This window comes from Ornithorhynchus anatinus, chromosome 7 (genome assembly GCF_004115215.2).
Source record: "Ornithorhynchus anatinus isolate Pmale09 chromosome 7, mOrnAna1.pri.v4, whole genome shotgun sequence".
Classification (NCBI taxonomy): Eukaryota; Metazoa; Chordata; class Mammalia; order Monotremata; family Ornithorhynchidae; genus Ornithorhynchus; species Ornithorhynchus anatinus.
The window spans coordinates 11,033,116-11,050,914 of record NC_041734.1 but is presented as its reverse complement, the minus strand read 5'-3'; the positions used below and the strand labels follow the sequence as shown (position 1 = coordinate 11,050,914).

General features: G+C 41.0%; 1 protein-coding gene across 2 annotated transcripts in view; it reads right to left on the bottom strand.

Annotated features, from left to right (window-relative positions):
- The window catches only part of ST18 (ST18 C2H2C-type zinc finger transcription factor), a 256,587-nt gene that overhangs the window by 188,726 nt on the left and 50,062 nt on the right, over positions 1 to 17,799 (bottom strand). Inside the window, exons 1-2 of one of the 2 annotated variants that reach the window (XM_029069437.2) lie at positions 8,141 to 8,226; positions 7,771 to 7,894 (exon numbers count right to left, since the gene is read on the bottom strand). The gene's annotated coding sequence lies outside the window, so the exon portion shown is untranslated. Of the gene's footprint in view, positions 1 to 7,770; positions 7,895 to 8,140; positions 8,227 to 17,799 lie in introns of those variants that run through there. The other variant, XM_039912546.1, reaches the window with a different exon arrangement.

Below are 17,799 nucleotides of genomic sequence, written 5' to 3'. Positions count from 1 at the left end.
CTCTAGTATGTCCCCTATCCCTAATCTATTTTAATTTCTGTCTCTCCCCGTAGACTCTAAGTTACTTCTGGGCAGGGATCACCCCTAACAACTCTGTTCCTAAGCGCTTAGTAGAAAACCCTGTTTGTAGTAAGCCCTCAGTAAACACCACTGATTGATTTCACTGGCAACTCTACCACCTAGGTAGCCCATTACCCAATCATCCTGAGTGCTTAGTACAGCATTCTGCAAACAGGGTACTCTAAATAAATAGCGCTGACTGCTTGATTGATGTATTGATTAAGAAACTTAAACCAGAATCTAAGAAGAGAGCAAGGCCTTTGAAAGATGGATTTTAGGCAGTAACTCAGCATTACGCTTAAATCAAAGATCTACCAAGTGAGTCCTAGCAGAAAGTGCATTGGTCTAGAAATCAGGAGACAGTTTATTCATTCATTCAATCGTATTTATTGAGCTATTACTGTGTGCAGAGCACTGTACTGAGTGCTTGGGAAGTACAGTTCGGCAACAGATACAATCTCTAGTTTAGTCAACAGTCTGCTGTGGAACTAAGTCTGGCAGTTAGATTAGATATGCTGAAGTGCCGGGACTAAGGAGAACATCAGATCAGTCGATAGAGTTTAACTCGAGTTGGTAGACATGACCCCTGCACCCAAGGATCTTACGGTTTAGCAGAAGAGACAGGCATTAAATTATAAATAGGAATATATATATATATATATATATGTACTTGTAATTTATATATAAATTTAGATTTAGAAAGCAGGGAAGCAGCATAGCCTAGTTGAAAAATCACAGGCTGGGAGTCAGAGGACCTGGGTTCTAGTCCCTCCTCTGCCACCTGTCTGCTTTATGATCTTGGGTAAGTCACTTACTTCCCTGGGCCTCAGTTATCTCATCTGTAAAACAGGGATTTAATTCTACTCTCTTAGACTGTGAGTCCCATGTTGGACAGCGACTATCCAACCGGTACTGTATTTTTTCTATGTTTGGCACAATGTAAGTGCTTAATAAGTACCATTACATATAGATAGATGTGTGGGATGGGGGTGGAGGTGGGGTGAGTAATTAAGTGCTAAAAGAGTGGGACTGATTGCCTTGAAGAGGTATTAGAGCAGAAAAATAGATTTGGTCAGAGGGGAGGAGGGCATGAAAGGTTAGTCAGGGAAGGCTTCCTGGAGGAGATATAGTTTTCCTAGAGTTTTGAAGATGGGCAGAGTGCTAGCCAGTTGGATATGCATGCCAAGGTATGCAAAGCATTTGGTGAGGACAACTGTGTTTTTTAATGTATTTAGTAGCTAACCTTTAGATTCATAATCTTTTACTATTGGTACAGGTGTTTACATTACAATTTCATCCACAAATTCAGTGTTAAATTTATCACTTAAATATATTTATTTATCTTTGTCTAATTTTTGATATTTTAGGAACACATAAAGGCACTTTACAATCATTTCCTTTAGGAAACCATAAAAATGGTGGTATTTGTTAAACACTTACTTTGTTCCAAGCACTGCACTAAGCACTGAGGTGATACAAAATAATCACGTCGCACTTGGGGCTCAGAGTTTAAATAGGAGAGAGGACTGGTATCATATCCCCATTGTGCAGATGAGGAAACTGAGGCACAGAGAAGTTAAATAACTTGCCAGGGTCACCCAGCAGACAAGTGGCAAAGCCTGGATTAGAGCCCAGGTCTTCTGACTTGCAGGCACATACCCTTTGCACTAGACCATCCTGCTTCCTTGTGCTACATTTTATTAGCACTCTTTCACTAAATACTACCTCTGTGAAACAGTAAAGAGTGCTAGTTAGGGTGTTCAGCATCTTTCCGAGTACATAATGCAAAGGAGAACATCCATCAAATGTCAGTCTTTTCAGCCACTTTTGCAAATATAGAAGGGAATTCACATTCAGTAGCATCAGATCTTCAACAAAGAGCCATACACACATACATTTTTCCAAACGTACACAATTCCCTAGCAGACCAAGAAAAGGTTTTCAGAGGTTTTCAGACTAATACAGGTGAGTCAGGAGGAGGAAATGGGTTAGGATTAGGGTTCGTGCCCCCAACTTTCTTTTTCCTATAGCCCTCCTGTCTAAATGACAGTGTAGCCTAGTGAAAAGAGCATGGGCCTGGGAATTGGGAGATCCGGGTTCTGCAGCTGGCTCTACTTCTTGCCTGGTGTGTGAGCTTGGGAAAATCACTCGATACTTCTGTGCCACTCAGCTTCCTCATCTGTAAAATGTGGATTAAATACCTATTCTCCCTCTCCTTTAGACTGTGAGCCTGATGTGAGACAGGAACAATGTCCAACCTGATTATCTTTTATCTACCCCAGTGCTTAACATATTATACAGGCTTAACAAATACCAAAAACACTTCAAATATTATTAGTTATTAAATTATCATCATTAAAATGTATTTCCCAGGAGTTGTATGGAGAAGTGGAGAAGAGAAGCAGCAACTTCCAATAATATTTTAAACTACTGTCACCACCAAGCTCGAAGCCTTGTCAAGAAACTTGGCTCTTTAATTTTTTTACTCAAATGACACCAAATTGTCTCAGTAAGGTATCTTAGAGCCCATCTGAAAAGCCTCCCTCCCAAGAGGAAAAGGTATTTATGTTTGAGGACAGTTTAAACTATTATCATGTTATTATTTGTGTTTTACACAACTAGAACTCCTAGCTCTGCCTCTTGCCTTCTGTGGGACCAGGGGAAAATAAAGTTTCTCTGTGTCTCAGTTTCCCCACCTGTAAAATGGGGCTAGAGCACTTGTTCTCCCTTCTACTAAGACTATTACAATAATTATTAGAACATATGTTTAATGATCACCAACATATGGTGTGCAGTGATCAGCAAAGAGGTTTGGACTCCTAGCAGTGACCACTAACAGCGAATTTTTGGAAACAAACATGATTATTTCTGTTTCAACCACTAAGAGAGGTTTTAACAACTTGCCAGAGTCACACTGAAGGTCTCAGTTGAAACCCAGAATAATTTTCTTTCTGCTCTACTCCTTGAGTTCTTTCTTTCTGGGTGACACAAGCATTCATTCTACCCGGAACATGAACTAGGGAGCATCTCAAAAAAAAAACAAAGAAATCGAGGTTGTTGTAGGAACCCTTCTAGGCAGTCAACTTGTGTCAGGAAAAACTTGAGTTGGTATCTATATTTTTGTATCAAATCTTTCTCCTGTTTTTCCCTATCCCTCATTTTGCTCCATTTACATGATGCCCTGGGTTGCTTTTTGCTTTTGTCAGGTTACATTAGCCACACTAAAAAGCAAAGGTAGTTGGAGAGTTCAAGGGCACTTGTTAATGGTACCAAATATATTTTTCTAGTTGCCTGGGAAACATTATAAGACTCTGCAGAAAAATCAAAATGTCCAACACCGAGACACAAGCCATAGGCACTCACTGTGCACAGTGGAAATCTAACGGCTGAAGGAGGCCCTTGGCTTAAAGGATGTTCAGTCCAGAGCCCAAAATACAAGGCAAACAGACTAAGAAATAAGTACAATCTACAGGGCCTAGAAAGGGTATGAGCCACTGAAAAGATACAGGAAAATACAGTGTGCATGTGTGTGAAACAGAGCGAGGAGCAAGAGAGCACAAGAGGGGGAGAGAGAGAGAGAGAGAGCATGAAAGAAAGAGCAAGAAAAAGGCAGAGCAAGAAAAAGAGAGCACCCTTTTCAATGGATAATAATAATAATAATGTTGGTATTTGTTAAGCGCTTACTTATGTGCCGAGCACTGTTCTAAGCGCTGGGGTAGACATAGGGGAATCAGGCTGTCCCACGTGGGGCTCACAGTCTTAATCCCCATTTTACAGATGAGGGAACTGAGGCGCAGAGAAGTGAAGTGACTTGCCCACAGTCACACAGCCGACAAGTGGCAGAGCTGGGATTTGAACTCATGAGCCCTGACTCCAAAGCCCGTGCTCTTTCCACTGAGCCACGCTGCTTCTCATAGCAAGTGGATAGCAAATGGATCTTTGATCTTTCAAGATCTGGCTCTCTCCCCATTCTGCTCCTTCTTATTTTCCCTCCCAAAAGGGTCCTATCTGCCTGTGTGTCTATTCTGCAACCTGTTTTTCACCAGCTAACAATGAATAACTGAAAGCAAAAACAGATGTGACAAACTTCTCTTCCAAAACTTGGGCCATGGGAAGGCAGTGCCTGAATCCCTGGTGTATACAGGCTCTACTATCTCTTGTTTGCTTAATAAACATCAAAAACCTATTAACGCATAGGCTAAGATGGAGGGGGTGGAAATGATAGCATTTATTGAGCATCAACTGGGTGCAGGTCAGTGTACTAAGTGCTTGGAAAGCAAACACAAAAAACGATCTTGTTATGATCATTATTCCCTGCCCGGGGTGAGTTTTAGTTGGGTATTATTCAAGTCCCCAAGGAAGATAGGGCTTTTTTCAGATGAGGAAAAAGAACTTAACTTTTGGGAAGCAGTGTGGCTCAGTGGAAAGAGCATGGGCTTGGGAGTTGGAGGTCATGGGTTCGAATCCCAGCTCTGCCACTTGTCAACTGTGTGACTGTGGGCAAGTCACTTAACTTCTCTGTGCCTCGGTTACCTCATCTGAAAAGGGGGATGAGGCTCACAGTCTTCATATGGGACAATCTGATTACCCTGTAACCACCCCAGCGCTTAGAACAGTGCTCTGTACATAGTAAGCGCTTAACAAATACCAACATTATTATTAACTTCTCTGGGCCTCAGTTCCCTCATCTGTAAAATGGGGATTAAGACTAGGAGCCCCATGTGGGACATGGACTGTGCCCAACCTCATTACCTTGCATCTATCCTAGAGCTTAGAACAGTGTTTGACACACAATAGGCCCTTAAATACCATAAATAACAAATACAATTTGAGATGTCATTGTTCCAATCTCCCACTCCTAGACATGTGAAAAATGAACCCAGCTGTACAATTTTCATTAGCAATCCATTCTAGTGTGACATTTCCCTGAAAGTCCAGAAGTTCTTTCTTGAGTTCAGGTAAAATCTTTCCTGTTTTAAATTTATTTCTTTCTCTTTGGACATGAAGAATTACTGGGAAGACCCTCTCCTCAAAGTCCTTGTTAAACTTAATGTTGATTATGAATTTACTCCTTAGCCTTCTCTTCTCTGGGTCAAATAACCACACTCCTTTTAATCATCTCAAACAATTTGTTTAGCACGTAATGGATGCAGAGCACTGGATTAAGGGTTTGGGGAGTACAGTATAGCAATATAATAGAGTTGGTATACACATCCCCTGCCCACATTGAGCTTATAGTCAACAGGGGTCTTACAGTCTAGAGGGAATGTCTCAGATCATTTACTTTCCACCCATAATCTATTTTTTTGCTCTTTTCTCCATCGTTTCCGGGTTCTCGACAACCTTTTAAAATGCTCAGACCAAACCTGGACACCGTGCCCTAAAGACAGACTGGCTTCTTTATGATTTCCACCGACATAAGTGAAATTTGAATTAAAACACAATTTCTTCCAGAGTACCTGGATTCAGAATCCAGCTCCGCCACTTTCCTGCTGTGTAACCCTGAACAAGTCACAACTTCTCTGGGCCTCAGTTTCCTCAACTATAAAAGGGGTAGTCAATACCTATTTCCCTCCCCCTTAGACTGTGAGCCCCATGGGTTACAGAAACTGTATCCAACATCATTTTATACGTATGCTAGTGCTTAGTTCAGTGCCTGACATTTAATAAGCTCTTAAATATTACGATTACTTTAATTATTATTCCCACCCAAAAAAGCAGCTAAGAAAAGGGGAAAAGGTCTGAGGTTCTTTCTATCGAATGTAAATATAGTTGTAAAGAGTCTCGTGAGATGATGAAATTTGGTTTTCTGTGTATAGCATAAATCTGGAAAAATAGACAATTTTCACCTTTATTACAACAGAAAAGTCAGTGGAAAGTAGCCAGATAATGGAGAAAATAATACTTAGCATTATTGCTGTTATTACTACCACTCCCAAATACTGCTGATTTTAAAAAGGTCACTGTGGAAACCAGAAACGTTAGTTCTCTGAGAACAGCAATAAAGTGGGGACATAGTTATGACCCTCTGTATATCTGTTTTGAGATACCTGGCCCTATAGCCACTTGCCGCTATTTTCATCTTGGGTTTTTTGGTTTGGGGTTTTTTCGCTTGCATCTGGGGAAAGCTCATGCTTCATTAAATGGGTTTTGTTTTTACTGCTTTACTTCCATTTTAACACTCTGCACTGACCTCTACTGGTGCAGCCACTGTAAATAATTTCAGAGGGACAGCTCTATCTGCTCTAGGTAACAAGCCAACTTTTGTTTTTTTGGCATAAAAAGCCTGTTCCTTCAGCAAAATGAACAAAATGTACATTAGATAAACCAGAACTATCATAGACGACATACGTGAAGCAATCACGGAAACATGAACTAAAAGGGTCCTTTCTTTTGAGCATAAAAACACAATAACAGAGGCTGAGAGCTTTTCCTACTTAATGTAGCACAAACGAATGAAACACACCAAGCCTACACTCAAAGCTTAGACCATACAGGCAGGAATTAAGCCAATCTACAATACTCCTTTGAGTTTATTTAATTTAGGATTACTTTACCAAGAACAGTGTTATTTTTAATCTTTATTATATGCCCATTACCAGCAAGGGTTCCATTGTTTTCAAGAAATGTTTGTGGAAGCTCTAAAGTGGCCCAGTGGTTAATTTGCACTGATTTGTCCTCATTATTTATGAATTGCCTTTATCTGAAATGTACAAGAGGATCAAAGTCCTAAGATAGATGAAATATGAGCATCAGTCAATTGTTTCCTTTAATAGAAGTCAAAAATTATGGTGAAAGAAACATTGTGAGCATTTTTTAAAACTTCTGAGACTAACACTTCTATATGATGTGCATAATTAGTCCTTGATCATGATAAATTAATACTGGTTTTATCGTTCAGCACTCTGCCAACAGTGTGATGATCTGATAGAAACTTGTAAGGCCCTGCAGGGAAAGAGAATGCTTCTAATTCCCACCTGTGCATTCTTTCCCAGTGGGGCACACGAAGTAAGTGCTTAATAAATACCATTACTACTGTAAGCTATTCCTTTAAACAAATCTTGTAGGACTGGCCATCCTAGCTCGATGCAAACACCATGAATTCTGATTTTTCTGTGAAGTCAAGGCAGGGCCATATAGAATGTGCATATAATGAAGCTGTTCTATAATGGCAAACGAACTGCTTGAGTCAAATCGTCAGCATTATGTATTCAACATGTCCTCATATTTGGTTCTTATTATATGTAAGCAACAGATGTATCACCATAAAAGTGATTTTTTAAAAAATTCCAACTGGAAAATGAGTCAGCCCAGTGTGAATGTAAACCTAAAAGAAATTCCACACTGTACGAATAACATCTTCAGCATCACACACTCTGGCTTTTTGAGCAAAACCATTTCACTCTAAATTTCATCTGCTATTTTTTCCCTCCTCTGCTCATTTATTTTCATTATAGTTTATCCAGCATCAGCTAGGACGTCTCTCAGGAAACTTAAAGCAGATGACTGGCTCACAGTGTGCTGCTCTTTCTAAGTACAGCAAAGGGAGGGATGGAGGGGCTGGTTGGAGAGGGTGGGGTCTTTTCCATTAATATCCCAGACTAAGCCACTCCTAAATGCCAAAACACCCAAGATCACCTAATTCAATCCAGGCAAATTAATGAAGTGATATCACACAAACATTTTTGCAAGTAAATAATTTTTTCCTACCTTTTCTTGATGATTCTCTAGAGGAGAGGCTTGTCCTCTAGGTAGGTGAACAGGTCTTCAGTTGTTCTTGTGTGTGTGTTTTTAGGATTCCCCAGACAGTCCAATCCACGTTTTTTATTCCTTTCTAAGGGACCAAAGGGAAGGGGAAAAAAAGGAATTTGTCATTTTGAAGCTAAGCAAATAACCAAATCTGGGATGGAGGACACATTCCAAAACAGAAAGAGGTTCTGCTGTACAGAGTGATAGCTAGGGCTTCTGAACAGTGCTATCTTCATCTCCTCATCCGGGATTAGGAGTCATTTTAAAGTCATCTTCATACAACACTCATTTCAAACAGTCCCTAACTACTCCACTAACTTTTCCTCCTTACCTCTAGTGTCCCAGGGAAGTCACACTCTGGTAGAAACATCCTGCCAAACCGATACAAAAGGCCTCCAAAGAATCAGAATGCAGAAGCCATGCAACTTGCTGACTAACTTTGCTCCGTGTTATTTACCAACTACACAAAGGAAATGCTGTCTATTCAGAACACATTTCAAAACTCTTTTCACAGAAAGTGAGTGAACAAACGACCTCATGTCCTAGGCTGGAGTCACATCTCCCATGAGGCCCGGTGATTGCTCCAGGGATCGGAACAGGGTGGCACCACTACCAGACACTACAAGGCCTTTTGTAAACAACACTTCATGAGCTTGACGTCTGGGCCGGTGGTAAAGAAGGACACTGGGAATCCGTGTGCCCTAGCGGAAAGAGCACGGGCCTGGAAGTTGGAGGTCTTGGGCTCTAATTCCAGCTCTGTCTCTTGCCTGCTGTGTGACCTTGGGCAAATCACTTTACTTCTCTATGCCTGTTTCTTCATCTGTAAAATGGAGATTAAATCCTATGCCCTCCTACTTAGACTGTGAGTCCCATGTGAGATAGGGATTGGGTATAACTCAGTTATTTTGTACCTATTCCAACCCTTAGTATAGTGCTTGGCCTATAGTGAGCACTTAAAGCATTTTCTCTTTCTAACCCCATTTTTGCTTTGCCAGCTTGTCTGCCACCAGAGAAAACCATCCTCTGAATTTTCCAAGAGTTCCAGAAAATGCTCCAGGAGGACTTGCCTTCATTCGTCATCAGCTTTAGTTATTTTTTCATGAATTTTTCACTTTATTTCCTTTAAAACTCTTTTGGTAGACTCTAAAACACCCCTGCCTCCTCCAGCTGATGGTCTCAATAAAATGGAGCGTGTCTGTCGGTTCAACAAAGAGTTGGGCTGTGGAGGGCTGGAATTCCCCATCTGCCTGGAGAAGAGAGGCTGGACCAGGGCTGGGGAGCATGGAGGGGGCAATGGGGATGGAAAAAGCCTGAAATTCCTTACCAACAGGCTTCAAAGCATTCAATCACATCACCCCATCCTACCAACTTACTCACTGTGCCCCGATCTTGTCTATCTTGCCACCAATACCTTTCCCACATCCCAAGCCTGGAACTCTCTCTCGGTCCACAAACACCAGACCACCACTCTCTCTACCTTTAAAGCATTACTATGGTCACAACTCTTCCAAAAGGCCTTCCCCTATTTTCAACCCTATTTTCCCTGGCTCGCTCTCCCTTCTGCATCATCTATGCACTTCAATCTGTGACCTTTGGACACTTGACATTCAACCCTCCCATAACCCCACAGCACTTAGGTACATTTCTTTAAATTATATACAATAAATTACTTATTCATAGTGACATCTGTCTCCCCTTCTAGACTGTAAGCTTGTTATGGTCAGGGAATGTGTCAGCTAATTCCGTTGTATTGAACTCTCCCAAGTGCTTAGTATACTGTTCTGCACTTAGTAAGGACATGGTCAATATGATCGATTGAAATTCTCAGGATGTGCTCATGTAAAGGTTTGCAGCAAGAGAGAAAAATCACGGTCCTTCCAGAAAGTCTTCCCCAGCTAGTTTCTTATCTCCCCGCCTTATTCTCCCTCCCTTTTACATTGCCTCTGCATCTGTGTCAGTACCCACAAGCACTCTGAACCTCACCTTAAGTTTCCAGACAAAAGTATTTTCCAAAAAACAAAAAAGCAGGATATACAAGGCCATGATTTTCACCAAAGGGACAATTTATTGTGCTTTTTTCTATTTGTTAAACATCCAAAACTATTCTGTGTATAAAATACAGAAGGGATTTTATACAGACTCATTTGCCTGACAAGGACTAAGTCACACCAAAGTTGCACAAAATCTTAGGTCTCTTGTCCTGCCCACTAAACTGTACTACTTCATTAACTTCTTACTCCCCATACCAAATTTCAATCATTTTATTATACAGATATAAAATTTGTCATTTTACCTAGTTTTCCTGAGGGAGGAAATTGGGTAGTTTGCCAGAAGAAGTTGAATAATTTACTACCAGACACCTGGAATGACCTCAGACCATTGAAGTACCCAAGGAAGTTGTTTACAGTAGCATCTGTGAACTGTTTCAAACATTTGTTAGAAACAGCTGTGTACCCCTAGCACAGGGACATGGATTCAGTTGGACTACTGCAGTCAGAAGAATATGGGTGGGATTAGTTCAGTCTACCAAGAACACATCCAGTTCTGTTATGACATGAGGTTTTTGCAAATCCACACATTTAGGAGAGTTAGAGCTGGAGTAACTCCCCTGTTTTGTTGCCAGATGCCTAAACACAAGCATTTTCTTCCCGATAATGAAACAGGCCAATCACAAATATGTGAATCTTCATGGTTGGAAGAATGCTCACATTTCAATGAAAACACATATTGAAAACATGTACTTGAGCAGAATTGAATGTACTTATTGAGCACTTGCTATATGCAGAGCACTCTACTAAAGAGGTAGGAGGGTGCAATTGAGTAAGAGACATTGCCCCTGACTTCCAAGTGCTTACAATCTAACAGGGGAGAATGACACACAAAAGCCATTCATATAATTGGAGGAGGAGAAACAGACTTTTGCTTCTGTTAGCAAGAATCTGGAAAGAAAAATGAATAAACATAAGGCAAGAGAATGCAGAAGGACTAAGGTTAGATGAGTAAACCTAAGTGCTAAGGGCAGCTTTTGAATGGACTCATCCTTAAATGACAGAATCAATCGTATTTATTGGGAACTTACTATGTGCAGAACACTTCACTAAGACTTTGGGAGACTTTAATATCACAGAGTTGGTAGACGCATTCCCTGCCCACTAAGAGTTTACAGTCTTAGAAGGGGATATGGACACTACTGTAAATAAATTATGGATATGAACATAAGAGCTGTGGCATTTAATAATAACAATAATGTTGGTATTTCTTAAGCGCTTAATATGTGCCAAGCACTGTTCTAAGCGCTGGGGTAGACACAGGGGAATCAGGTTGTCCCACGTGGGGCTCACAGTCTTAATCCCCATTTTACAGATGAGGGAACTGAGGCGCAGAGAAGTTAAGTGACTTGCCCACAGTCACACAGCTGACAAGTGGCAGAGCTGGGATTCGAACTCATGAGCCCTGACTCCAAAGCCCGTGCTCTTTCCACTGAGCTACGCTGCTTCTCCCCAGTCTTTTTTACTCCAGTCTTATTTCACTCCACTGACCAGGCTTAGAATGTCATCGATTCATTTAATAATAGTTGTGGTATTTGTTAAGTGCTTTTATGTGCCATGCACTGTACTAAGTACTGAGGTAAATATAAATTTGTCAGGTTGGACATAGTTCCTTTTCCACATGGGGTTCACAGTCTTAATCCTCAATTTACAGATGAGGTAACTGAGGCCCAGAAAAAGCAAAGTGACTTGCCTAAGGTCACCCAGTAGACAAGAGGTGGAGCCAGGATTAAAATCCACATCCTTCTGACTCCTAGGCCCGTGCTCTATCCACTAGGCCACATTGCTTCTCACACGAGTCTATGCAGCAAAATGTATATGGCCAACAAATAAAAAAACTCTTCCCCCAAAGTGACCTAGGTGAATTTGGGGTTAACGGTGTTTCCCAGTGCCTTTTAAAGAAGAGTGATCGAAAGTACTTTTTAAAAAAGCACTCCTTGAAAATAGATAAGAAATGGTATTTTTCTTTAGAATATTTTGGCCCATGAATTTCTTTGGAAAGAAAGGGATTTCTAAGTGGTTGGACTGGCAAAGGTTGGTCTGACGTTGATCCTGAAAATGCTGCCCCCCAGAGAGTTAATGTGCCAAAGTGATAACCTAATAATTATTGACAAGGGCCCTTTTTCCTCCAGGCAGCTAGCCCCAAGCAAAATAGGTAACGATTACTCATCCACAGATTCCCCTGCTTTAATTACCAGCTTTCCGCAAAGCCGTCAGGCAGAACTGGCAAAGATGAAAGAAAAAAAAGGAAAAGAAAATCGCTTCCTGGCACCTCACAAAACACCACCAGCACTCTAACGGCTACCGGGAAGCAGGCTCCACGGGCCCATTCAAAATGGGAGCTGATGCGAGATGCTGTCCCATCCCTGGCAACCATCACCTCAAACCCAATCAAGCTGACACCAGGAAGAGCCAGTCAGTTACCAGGCCTCTTTCACCCTGATCCCGGCCACCAGACAGCCCCATTAAACCCCTTTTTTGATTCTCAAGCATCAGGTGGATGGAGGTGGGGGTTGAGACAAAGCAGGGGAAAAATTCAAAAGAATTTAAAGTTGTGGAAAACCTTCCCAATTGTCAACCCTCTTGTTAGGTGCTTCACCAGAAACAAATGCCGCTCAAGCTTTTGTTTCGGTCTTTCTCTGGCAACTGCTCTGGTCCTGGGATGTGACTAGCAACTCCAATGCCAGGCAATCATGCCCGTACTATTTGAACCAACTGCTACCCTCCCCTTACTTTTTATTTATTTATTTATCCTTGTAAAAACAAGACCAGAACAATACAATGATTCATGGCTCCATGTTGGGTTTTTTAAATGCACACTAAAAAAGATTTAAATAAAAAGTCTGCTCACACCATAGGCTGAAGGGGAGTGAAGCTAATTGTTCCAGGACCTTTTAAAAGCTTGTTGCTAGGTCATTGTTTAGCATGACAGTTTCAAAGCTTTGGAAAGAATAGTCACTTCCCTCCCTACCAGTGAGAGGCAATACAGTATTTAGGGAAGAGGTGGCTCTTTTAAGAGATTATTCCCTGTCCAAAAGATGATATGAGAGTACAAAGGGCTAATAATAGTTTGGGCAGCCATAAAGAGGGATAGGAGCAAAATCAAATGACCCTATTGAGCAAAAAATGAAGAGTAGGAGGGTGCCGAGGGAGAGGAGAACATTAGTAACTGGGCCTGTAGGGAGAAAGGGAGAAGAATCTCATTTTTAAAATGATAAGGATGATGGCCAGAAAAATAGAGTTTGCCAATCCCAGAGGGATTCTGACTGGTATCAAAGGGCCTCAGACCAAACCTTTTCAGTCTAAGAATCAACAATGTGGGCTTGGAACTGGGGACCTGTAAAACTCCTTGGGTTCAAGTCTACCCAGCTGGACCCAGCTTTGTAAGGACTTTTCTTTTTTTTAAACAGGGAGTGGGAAATTAATCCCTTCTTTGTTAATAATAATAAAGTTTTGCCCATCCTCAGGAGTGCAGCACTAAACAGACCCAAACAGAGAGCGTGTGCAGATGGTCTCAAATACTGGGGGAAAATAAATACCGAGGCCGGGAAAAATCAGACCAAAAATCATTCCTGTCCCTTCCTCCCTCAAGCCCACAGATTTCAGAATCCCAGAGTTTTTCCTTGAACGCTCTAGGCAAAGTAATGAAAAAAAACTGTTTGGTATCAGGGAAGGTTGAAATGTGAGCAGTTAGATTCCTTAATGTGTGCCTTTATAGTAGAATCCCTTAAAAAAGTAAAATGGTAGTATTCCATGGCAATTCTTTCTCAGGAGTGAGAAGCAGCATGGCCTACTGATTAGAGCACAGGCTTGGGAGTCAGAACGACCTGGGTTCTAATCCCAGCCTGCTATGTGACCTTGGGCAAGTCACTAAACTTCTCTGAGTCTCAGTTACCTCATCCGTAAAATAGAGATTAAGACAGACTGTGAGGCCCATGTGGGACTGTGCCCAAGCTGATAACCTTGTATCTACCCCAGTGCTTAGTACAGTTCATGACACATAGTAAGTGCTTAGCAAACACCACAATAAAAAATAAAAAAAGAGTGTCCAGGCATTGTTCAAAGACCAGGAAGTTAATAATAAAATAAAAAAACAACATCTGATTGTTTTCAGGCTGCGTAATGAAATCCCCTCTCTAGAAGTCTTTGAAAAAAGTGAACTGAAAAATGGTTTTCATCTGCTGCGTGAACTGCATCTGGCAGGCAGTGTGAGAGGGGTCTACATGACTTGGGGGCACATCAGTCCAGGGCTATTTCACTGGGTGGCCAGTAAGGGCCTTAGGTAGAGTGTAAGCCTTGCAATTTACCTAGAATATTGAAGCACCAAAAAACCCAAGAGCAGGGGAGGCATGGAGGGATAAAGGGAAAATACAGGAGGCTCGATAAGGACGGAATCTTTTAGAAATATTTTTTGACCAAAATTTCATTCAAGGGACAGGAGGTGAGTCTTATTTAGGTAGAGGCATCCTTGGTTAAATGACTTTTCAAGAACTACTGCACCCTTTGAAAAGCACTTTCAGTTGTACAGCTGGGATCTGAAACTAAATTTCCAATTTTTAGTCTAGGGCCTTCTTCTTTCCCTTAGGGCCAGTGTTACCAAAATGGGTTCCCTAAAACTCTACTCTATCCCTATTTGTTTTCAGCTGCCCTAAATGAACAGGAAAAGCTCCTTTATCAATTACAGACTCTAGAGACAGGAGATTTGCTTCCCACAGAGCCAATAATAATAATAGTGGTATTTGTTAAGCACTTACTCTATGCCAAGCACTAAGGGAGACAGAGTACAATCAGAATAGACACCATCTAAGAGGGACAGAGAACAAATACATGATTTACATTTTAGAGAAGAAACAAACACACTGAGAAGTTAAGTGACTTGACTAAGATTACACAGCAGGTAAGAGGCCAACATGGGTTGTGTATTTCCTCTGTCCACTATAGTGGCAAGCAACAGTGCTCACGTGTCCACTGGCGTAGCCGTGCTCCTGCCAGACATATTTAATAATACTTATGGCGACTGTTAAGCACTTACTATCTGTGCAGCATTGTTCTAAGCTCTGGGGTAGAGACAAGCTAATCAGGTGGAACACAGTCCCTATCCACCTGGAGCTCACAATCTAAGTAAGAGGGAGAACAGGTATTGGATCACCATTTAACAAGTGAGAAAACTGAGGCACAGAGAAGTTAAGTGACTTGCCAAGGTTCCACAGCAGACAAATAGCAGAACCGGGTTAGAAATCGGGTCTTCTGTCTCCCAGGCCCGTGCTCTTTCCATTAGGCCACGCGGCCTTTCAGACATTCCAGAAAAATGCCCCTTGCCACGGACCAAGAAGGCATGCCCTGAAACCACGTGTTCGAGGGGGCTCAGGAGGGCTGACAGAGGTTAAAAAAAGAAAATTGAGGCTCATAGAGGTGTAAAGAAAGAACACAAAAGAGGTAAAGGCCTTTCCTCAGCCACTCTCCCATTCTGGAAAGTTGTACGGCCTACTCACTGGGGTGAAATCACCTCCACCTAAGACTGGTTAGATTTTACAAAGCAGCATGGCCTAATGAATAGAGCTCGAGTTTAGGAGTCAGAAGGATCTGGGTTCAAATCCTCACTCCACCACTTGCCTGCCATGTGACCTCGGGCCAAGTCACTTCACTCTATGCCTCAGTAACCTCACCTGTAAAATGGAGATTAAGACTGTAAGCTCCATGAGGGATATGGACTGTGTCCAACTTGATTACTTTGTATCCATCCCAGCTCTAGAACAGTGCCTGACACATAATAAGCACTTAACATATACCATAAAAAGAACAACTGTGATTGAATACGAGAGTATGTCGGCCAGGGTATCTGCTTTTTACTTAATAGGTTTAGGGCATTTTGAGTTAGTGGCATTTCATCACCTTTCTAAAACAGGGCCAGGACCTGACTGCTTTTATTCTCCTTCCACTTTCTGGTTGGCTTATTCAAAGGTTTCTCTGGGCATCTGGAATTCTATCTTGACCCAACTTTGTATTTTCAAAGATCCTAAGGAGTCAACTAAAAATGCTTTCTTTTCATAATAACTTCAATGAAAACAATGGAACTCTTCAAGTTGTCAACCAACAATTTGGTGGAAGTCCAAAGTTAACAGCCAGTATTTGAGTCATTTAGAGAAGACACAGCATTACTAGGAGGAGCTGAATATTGGAGACAACTTCAGACACCATTTTTTTAAAAAGCCTTACACTGAATTAAAGTTCCAACCAGGAAACAAAGACCCTGAAATACATTTGGTTGTAAAATAATCCACTGTAAGGAGTAGTTTTGGAAGACAAGTGCATGGCTTTTTTCTGGAAAATACCCAGTTCATTTGCCTGTGCCTACCATGAAAATTACAAAATTGCCTAAGTTTAGTGAAAAATACAATTCTTCATTTAAAAAAAGAACATTTGTTATAGTGAAGGGTGCTTTGTAAAAGTTCAACAAATTGAACCGTGACCATAAGAATTAAACTATGGGAGGCAAAATACAGAAGGCAAATATTCTCTTAAATAAGTTTTTTTCTTTACATTACAATCCTTTCTAAAGTTAACCCCAGGAGTCAACATCTTTACTCATTCATCTAGTGCTTGTTTCTGTCATGCTGCACTTAGATTTCAAAAAAATAACAATTTGTGCCACAAGAGGGAGATACAACTATGCCATTTCTACGTCTAAGACTGAATCGAGTTCACAGGAGATGGGGGAAATTGGATGAGGCACTATTTCACCTATGCTCGAAGTATTTAATATATTTAATATATTTTATAGCTTCAATTATCTGCTCTATGGCTAAAAGGTTTTCCAGTAGTTAAATAAGCAGAGAACACAGAGTGTTTTAATACTAATGGGCTCTAAAGTTATTTTTCAAGCTATTGGGATTCTGTCGCTGGAGCAAGGATGAAGAAAATAATCCCCAAGTGAAAGATGGGAATATTTTGGAGAATGTATATGTCTCGCTCACAGTGGAAACTGTACTGAAATGTTTTTGTCAGAGTAAGAGCAATTTTCAGCATTTTATGCCTTACAATTTGAAGTCTATTGTAGGCAGAGCCCAAGGACAGAAATGTGTACAAGTCCTATCAATCAGCATTATTTATTGAGCGCTTACTGTATGCAGAGCACTGTATTAAGCACTTTAAAGAGTACAATATAAAAAATAGGTGTAGACAATCTCTGCCCACAAGAAACTTACAGACTAGAGAGGGAGACATACAAAAGTTACACATGGACATGCATCCTTGTCTATGTGCCCTTGGACAAGTTACTTCACTTCTCTGCTCCTCGGTTTCTTCATCTGCACAATGGGGATTCAATCTCTCTTCCCTCTCCTACTTGAACTGTGAGCCCCATGTGGGACCTGATTATCTCATATCTACCCCAGAGCTTAGTACAGTGCTTGGCACATAGTAAGCACTTAATTACCACAATTGCTATTAAAATAAAAGGTACAATCCAGACTGTTAAAACACACAGATCAATATTTTTTAAATGATTTGAAGAATGACAGAAATGTTAGTTTCAACAGTTGCAAGGGCTGGTCAGTTTTTTAAATTTTTTTAATATTATAGCTTTATTGATAAGACCCAGAAAGAAGACTATTGCCAGTGATGGTAATGAAGACAGGGTTTGATGGAAGAGGTTACCATTGGTCCCAGTAATAATAGCTGAAGCATAAAGTTTGAACCCTTTTATTGCTTTGCTGACCCCAATTATACCTCAAGACAAATAACATCCTTTACTCAAACACCTGGTACCAAATGTGCCTACTTCAAATTTCTCCCTCACGGGAGCATGTAATCATTTTTGAACTATCCCAACAATAGGCATTAATTGTCAGCTTTTTATTGGATGTTCTGGACATCTATGAAGTTGACAGAATTGCAAAAATACCCTGATTTATTCAAAAGCATTAAAAAGGCACTTCTCTTA